This window comes from Coptis chinensis, chromosome 7 (genome assembly GCF_015680905.1).
Source record: "Coptis chinensis isolate HL-2020 chromosome 7, ASM1568090v1, whole genome shotgun sequence".
Classification (NCBI taxonomy): domain Eukaryota; kingdom Viridiplantae; phylum Streptophyta; class Magnoliopsida; order Ranunculales; family Ranunculaceae; genus Coptis; species Coptis chinensis.
Genome location: NC_141462.1, coordinates 68,071,682 through 68,080,033, shown reverse-complemented (window position 1 = coordinate 68,080,033; position 8,352 = coordinate 68,071,682). Strand labels below are relative to the sequence as shown.

The 8,352-nt window shown below is 38.2% G+C and overlaps 1 pseudogene across 1 annotated transcript; it reads left to right on the top strand.

Annotated features, from left to right (window-relative positions):
- Positions 1–3,202: 3,202 nt before the first annotated feature.
- LOC147488522 (cucumisin-like) lies at positions 3,203–6,783 on the top strand (annotated as a pseudogene). Its single transcript, XR_015202826.1, has 10 exons — positions 3,203–3,288; positions 3,406–3,443; positions 3,733–3,903; positions 3,998–4,235; positions 4,426–4,945; positions 5,059–5,117; positions 5,203–5,433; positions 5,613–5,724; positions 5,821–6,034; positions 6,358–6,783. The product of XR_015202826.1 is annotated as a cucumisin-like (transcript).
- The last annotated feature ends 1,569 nt before the right edge of the window (positions 6,784–8,352 follow it).

Genomic DNA, 8,352 nt, shown 5'->3' with positions numbered 1-8,352 from the left:
CCAAATCATAATCCGAAGTTAAAAGGTCAAATTGGGTCAAGCTGGTCAAAGTCAACCCTGGTCAAAGTCAACTCTGGTCAAAGTCAAAGTCAACCATCATGGTCGAAGTCAAACTATCGTTTCCATGTTCAATGGGTTCGTGGTCATAGCCATGGTTCATAGCTAAGGTCAATGTCGCATTTAGGGCTGGGCTCATGATTAAGGTAATGGTTTGACCCTAACCGGCCAAACCCAAACCTTAGAACCGAAAAAGTCTAAAACCAACTTATTTATTCCACGACCCAATTGGATCTATTTTAAGTCCTATGGACTGCCCCAAGCAAATATTAAAGCGGGCCCAAAACACAACCGAAGTTAGCCCGAAAATTAAAGCCAAACCGCCCAATCAAAACTAAAGTGGTGGCCCCATCAACTAATAAAATCGGCCCATAGAAACAAATCAAATAAGGCCCAACTAATCACAACTGAAACCGGCCCAAGGAACCAAGCCCAAGCCCGAAATCGAAATTACTGTTCATCTTCACCAAGCTTCCTCTTCCTCCTCCACCAAATCCGGCCACCACAAATACCGATCGCCACTCCTCCCAATCTACCCGAAATTGCTCAGGGGAAAAACCCCCACAACATTAACAAAACCGAAACCCCCAACTCCTTAAATCCAATCTTTCCCCAAAACTAGATCTACAATTATTCCCACCGCCATTAATGGCCTCTCCAAGCTTTCCTAAGTTTTAATAGCACCTATTAGCAGCACCCATCCCAAATTCTAACATTCAACGATCAATTTCCATATAACCAAAACAACCACCCAATAAATTTGGATCGACCCTTCCTCCCGCAGGCTACCATGGCGCTTGCCGAGCTTCAAGCTTCGAGCCGGGAACCCTTTCTAGCACCAAATCATCCCGATTACAAAATAACCGTTCAACCTACAACATCAACACTACCACGATGACATCGCGAGGTCGTCCACGGATCCGATCGTCATTCACCGGCGTCCATGAAGTTTCAATCAAAACAAAACAACAATAACCCATACAAGCCGACAAATTTAAAACAAACCAAGCGGCGGTCGGCGCCATTAACGTCATCGAGCTTCAAGCTTCCAAAGCTTTAACAGTTCAATAAAAATTTCGATATTTAACAAAGTTTATTAAATCACGACACGCGGGGACGTCGAATAAAAGCGGGATAATAAAAGCGATCAATCAAATCGTGAGAACTCTTAGCAAGATATACACGGATAAGAAAAATATAAATCGGTGAAATAGCAAAATAGCTACTCACCTTAACTAACAAACTTCGACGAATTTTCCTAGCGAATAATAGTCGCGGTTCCACCTCTCCAAAGAAACCAGAACTTTTTCTGCGCTTCCATTTTTATATTTTATTATCTTCCAAAACCCTATTCTCTATAACAATATGTTTATATATTTGGGTCCAAAACCAAGCCTCAACACCGACGACCCCAAAACCAAGCCTTTTTCACGTATCCCGAAAGTAATCAAATTTAATTTTTAAAATAAACAATTAAATTAATTAATTAAATAGAAAAATACGTATAAAAAAACACGGGGTGTTATATTGTGTCCCACACCCTTTTGAACCTTTAAAAACCCACGTACAAGGGCCACCCCTTCTAAAGACAGATATTTTGGCAGTACTGACAATGAATTTGATCCAGGATATCCATTTTTTGATAACGCCAAATGTGTAACATACTTCCCGTAGATGGTACCCATACAAAGTACCATAAATTTTAACTGGTATCAAACCTATTCTTGAGAATGCTTACCTTCTATGAGCCCAATTTGTTCTTATGGTATCAACCTCTCAAATTTTCATCAAACCTATTATCAACCAGCTTTGGTGTTATCTTAACCAAAAAGACCTCCATGCAATTGGGTCTAAACCAGTGTTTAGAAAACCGGACCGGACCGGTGGTTGAACCGGGGTCCGACCGGAACCGGTAAATTTTCGGTTCGGTTCAGTTAAAACTTGAGTTTATAATCGGACCTTCAGTCTAAGCTTAAACCGTGGTTGAACCGGTGAACCGGTTGAACCGGTTCAGTTCTAAACCGGATCATCCTTATATAATTTTTTTTTTTTTTTTTTTTTTTGAAAAATTGATAATGTGGGGAGTTGAACCTAACACCTAAACAAGATAATCCAAACTCCAAACCAACATACTATTATGTTCTTGTATAAGAAATTTATTTTGATACATAATACCAATTAATATTGAATTAAAACATGTATTTATTCATTTTATTATTGTAATTATTAAAAAATTTACTAAATAAACATAAATTGGTCCGACCGAATCGAACCATGGTTAAACCTGGTTGAACCATTTTAACAAAAAATCGGTTCGATTACCGGTTCGGTTTTCAAAACATTGGTCTAAACTAACAAGGTGTTAGTAATATCCACTTGCTTTTCCCTGAACTTGCTCTCATAGTAGTCAACAACGTATGTTTTGATTCTTTCTTGGTCAGTAGCCAGCTCAACATCTTCAGCTTCTATTTCAGAAATCAGTGCTTGTGCTAGGCCTTGTCTTTCTCTCCTCGGTGCATGAAAGTACCGTATACTGAATCTCTTTGGTTTTCCTCCCTCCACTTAATTTACGTATTTTTCTCCATAACGAAGTTCTGATGTTTACTTGATTCAGACCTTGATATCTTTCGTCACTCTTGAAGCAATCGTATCATCCGGATCTCTTTCTTCTGCTAAACTAGTCCTGGAAGTGCATCAGTTCATTTTGTTTTTTGTGTAAGTTGGTGCTACATGACAGATAATCTCAGTTCCATGCCCTGATCTTCTTTTTATGCCTTTAGATCATTTTTTTAATTGCTCTAATAAGGGGTAGCTCCCCCATAGTCTGTTCAGTCTAAAGGAGCAGTTATTGGGTTTAATATTGGCTCCCAACAATAGAGCATGGTCAGCAGATCATTCTGCTTTAGACCTCCATCCTCAAAATATGCTATCCCAGTTGAAGTTCACAAAAGCTTGGTTAGCCATTTAGAAGTTTTTAACATTCTATATCCTTGTCAACGCTTTCCATATAGCGGTGAATAGCCTCTGTTGTTGAAATGCACCTTATACTAAGCATTTTTATCAGATCGATACTAAACTTGTCTAAGTCTGTCGAGCTTGTAAGTAAGCTCCTCTACTATCCTGCACTTGGTTACTTTGTGATCGCATGAGTTGGATTGATTGTGCTTCTGATTCTTATCTGGTTTCCCCCAGTTTACATGCTGTGCCAGCTGCACATACAAATTTTCACTGGTAACATTAGATTATAGAATAACTTAAAGCATTAGTTTCTCATCAATTCCGTCAAGCACAACCGCATAAATCCTTCGATGCACTCTTGAAACTAACATTTTCAACATCTTTTTGAAGCCTCATGGTGAAGCCTTTTAACAAATATTCTACTTACGGTAAATCAATCTACATATAGTCATCTGAAGGATATGCATTCTACCATCACTTACATAAAAGATCACATGCACACTACTCCATTCACCCATGAATATGAATCCACCATAATCGTAGGGACTACTCTGGCAGAAATTCTGCCATAAGAAGTCATTGTTCAACTATAATGAACTGTTCATGGTAATAACTAAGGGCATTGAAAAACATAGCAGGGGTCTTTATGTATATTGGTTAGTCAATTATGTCCAACTCATAGACTTATTCCATGCTTTATTTGCATTTAATTTTAAGATGAAGGAAGAGAACACACTTTAAAAGAAGTGCTGTCCGTAATTTCTAACTTTTTCTCTTTGTTGAATCATCGGAGTAGCGCTCCAGTAGAATCCTTAATTTACACCTACAAAAAGAGTTTCAACGGATTTGCAGCCTGGCTCACAGAACAGGAGAGTAAGAAGCTACTTGGTATGTATTCCTTTTGAAAACAGAGGTTTTGATTGATACTCTCTATAGTGTTTGTTATAGTATGTTACCCTGTATTAAACAACTTGAATTGTAGGTGCGCAAGGTGTAATCTCAGTTTTCCCAAGCAGAACACTTAAAACTCATACTACTAGATCTTGGGATTTTTTGGGTCTGCCGAGTACTGTGAAGAGAATACCTGAGGTCGAGAGCAATGTTATTATCCGTTTAATTGACACTGGAATCTGGCCAGAGTCTGAGAGCTTCAATGATAATGGTATTGGGATTCCTCCAAAGAAATGGAAGGGCATTTGCCAAAATATCACATGCAACAAGTACTTCTTCTATCTACTCATTAATACTTGTTAAATCTTATGATCTATTTAGAACCTTCTAACTCGTATGGCTGTCATTGTAGGTTATATTATATTTAGCTCTTCAAGCAACGAATAGTAAATAGAGTATGAGACAGTTAATTAGTTGTACGTTCTGTTCCTCACTTCCTTGTCCGTATGTAAACTGCAGCAAAATTATAGGGGCAAGGTTTTACAAAGGTGACCAAGATTTCCACTCGGAGGAAGAAAGATCCCCACGTGATTTTGAAGGACATGGCACACACACTGCATCCACGGCAGCTGGACGTGAAGTTAAAAATGTCAGCTACTATGGTTTTGCTGAAGGAACTGCATGAGGAGCTGTTCCATCTGCTAGGATTGCTGTGTACAAAGTGTGCTGGAAAAAAATTTGCCTTGAGCATGACATCCTCGCCGCTTTTGATGACGCAATTGCGGATGGAATTGATATATTATCTGTCTCAATTGGGAGAGAAGATATTGACTTGGCTGATTATTCTGAAAGTGCGATTGCTGTCGGGGCATTTCATGCCATGCAGCATGGAATTTTCACATCAGCTTCTGCTGGAAATAGGGGATTCTTAGCGGTTACCGTACAAAGTGGTGCACCGTGGATACTGACGGTAGCAGCAAGCACCACGGATCGTAAGTTCATAACGAATATAACACTTGGGAACAATAAAACCCTTACGGTAAGAGTTTCTTTAGTTTCCTATCAATGTTGGCACGACTTGCAATAAGTTAGTGAGGATGTTTTTTTACCTATGTCAACTGTCTAACTTTGAATTTTTCGTGTATTGAGTAGGGGCCTGCAATTAATGTTTTTCCTACAAGTGAAAAGTTCTACCCCCTCGTACAAGACGAGTAATTAGCTATAACTTTCTCATTACAAATTTTTGTTTTAATTTCTCGAATGGTTTTGACAATATTCCTTTCATGTATTTGATAGGTATTGTGAACCTGACGAAATGGATCAGAACTTAACAAAAGGGAATATTGTCTTATGCAATCCAATCAATTTGGGGAATGATGGGAGCGGCCCTTTAGTGTATGGTGCCTATGGAACAATAATGATAGCCACTGTTGGAGAATGGGATGTTCCATATCCATATCCTCTACCAGCTTCTGCTGTTACTAATTCTGATGGCGAATATATTGCATCATATATTTCAAGCACCAGGTGAGCCTATAAAAATGCAGCCTAATGCAGTTCTTCAACTTGTAAGTTTCTTTCCCTTGAAGATGGCCCCCATTCCAAATTAACCATCTATCTATTGGCTTAAAACATATAGTTGGGGAATTAGTCTGTGAATCATGTTTCTGATGTTGTTTGAAGAGTTTGTTTCTTCTTTTTTGTAGAAACGCCACTGCCATTATTCATGACAGTGAAGTTGTGTATGATCCTAGTGCTCCGTCTTTGGCGTCTATTACTAATCGAGGACCCTCTATCTTAACGCCTGCAGTTCTCAAGGTATTCTGTGTTGTTGTTTGCTTTTATGGGCTAAAATTATGACTGTTTTTACGCCCTTATTGGTCATTGACATCGTTATCTGCGTATATTATGCAGCCAGATATAAGTGCTCCTGGAGTTGACATTCTAGCGGCATGGTCTCCAAAAGGCCTCGTTTCAAGATCTGGACACGACCAACGCTCAGTAATGTATAATATTGTCTCCGGAACATCCCAGGCTTGTCCTCATGCAGCAGGGGCTGCTGCCTATGTCAAAACATTTCACCCAACATGGTCCCCTGCAGCCATTAAATCTGCTCTCATGACCACTGGTAAGGTTGTTTGCTTCTGTGAATTTCATAAATGGGAAGAATCTATGGAGTAATTATTTTTGACCGAACTACTTAGTGTAGTCCGATGTCACTTTTTCTTATAGAAATTATTTTTTGCTTGGTAAATTCGAAGTTCACATAGATAAATTGTAAAAGCTCATATTTATCTAACGGCACCATATATGTTATACTTCTTCAATTGAAGTAAATGGCGTTATTGAAAACACGACATTTTATTTTTAACCTAAATCACCAATATAATGAGTGCATGCTACTGAATCTTCAATCTGGTTAATTATTTATATCTTTATATATTTTTGCAGCTTCCCCAATGAAAACCATCGATGAAGGAGAAAGCGAATTTGGTTATGGTGTTGGCCAAATTGATCCGGTAAAAGCGGTGAATCCCGGCTTGCTGTATGATGCTTTGGAAGTTGACTACGCAGAAATGTTATGCGACTTGAATTACACGGCAGACAAAATTAGAATCATTACTGGAGAGAATATTACTTGCAGTGCAAGCAAAGGAGGCGAGGCACTTCTGAATTATCCTTCCATGGCTGTTTATTACGAACCAGACAGTTTTAGATTGAGAAAATATGTTGTTATAATTTTAGATTGGAAAAAACAAATGCTGGAACCTAGTTCAATTCTGTACCCATGAGACTTTGTACGATGTGTAATGCTAGTGTATACACCCACATATGTTGGCACTTTTGGGGCTACAAATACATGCACTTTCCAAGATATATATACTTCACACAACTCTAAGTAATCACTATATATGAAATTTGATGTCCTATTATTATTAGTTAAAATATTTTACTTCTAAAATTTGATTTATTTTTGTCTTTCGTCCGGTAGGGAAAAGGTAGTAGTCGATAGAACCAAGTCCAATGTAATATTTCAAGGTCAAGGATATCAGACAACCATCATCGCCTGGAATGACACAGCATTGTCTGCCAAAGGAACAACAAGTAGCCACACAGTCAGAGACGGAGCCAGGAATCTGACATAGGGGGAGCGAGTCAGCGAGTGTATATACACAATCAAAATATAAGACGGCCGGACGGAGCCAAAAATCTGACCTAGGGGGGAGTGCTGATACTATTTCAGAAAATGAAATAGCATGAAGCGTGTTTACCACTTTGACCATGTAATTAACAAGGGATAACAAAATATATTAGTAGATGAAGTAAAACATTCAAATTATGAACATACCCCAAAGATCTCGAAAATGAACAATCAAGGCAGACTAGGAGAAAGCAAAGGCTTGGCCACTTTAAGCTCCCCACAGTCACTTATATAGACTGTTTTAAGAGGTCTATTCCATATATTACGTGCACTCTTAGCTCTTTCATCTCCAAAAAACTAAGCCAAATCGTTGAATTGGCATATCCGATCGGATGGTTTGTAAGTAAGTATAACAACTATGGTCAACACCACATGAAAGCCTGAAAACAAAAATTACCACATCCCCCCAGATGAGCCAATTAGGATGATGGGCCAATTAGGGGATCTCTCCCCTAGATGGGGAAATTAGGGTCTCCCCCCAAAAAAAAAAAAAAATCCTAAGTGGCTCATCTAGGGGGAGAGGGATATGGTAATACTAGTTAACCCAAATTCACCACTTATATTTTTCATTCTTCTACTACAAATTCACTCACGCTACACTGTAGTCCAACATATAAATTATACATTGTACATATAAATTAACCATAAAATGACTTATACACTGTCTATAGTAATTGATAGTAAGTAAACAACACCACAATTGGAATGACAGTTTCTACATACATATATTTGTCATCAAAAAGTATGATTGCAAAATCAAAGAGGATATACAATTAATCATGATCACTTGTATCCACATACCACATTTACAAACAAAAAGAAGCTATTGGTTTGTTAGCCTATATCCTCCTATACAAAAAGATCGAACAAGGAGCTCAAGTAGCCAAGTCAGGCATTTGAAGCCGCTCTCGCCGAGTTTTCTTCAAGACATCAAAAGCATCTATGATAGAATCTTTATCAAATTGTCTAGCAATATCTTTCTCAATAAACACAATCAAATAATTTGCTAGATAATCATCTTTCATCCTATTACGTAGCCTGGTCTTTACAATCCTCATCGCTGAAAATGCACGTTCCGATGTAGCAGTTAAAACAGGTAAAGTCAACACAAGACGAATCAGAATTAGTCTATCTATAAGATGATAAATTGTTGACTTTTTTGTTTCTATCAAAACTTAACACAACTTGAAAATGGGTGACAAATTTTGAAACTCAGAGTGTATGAGAATGTCATTCTCATAGTT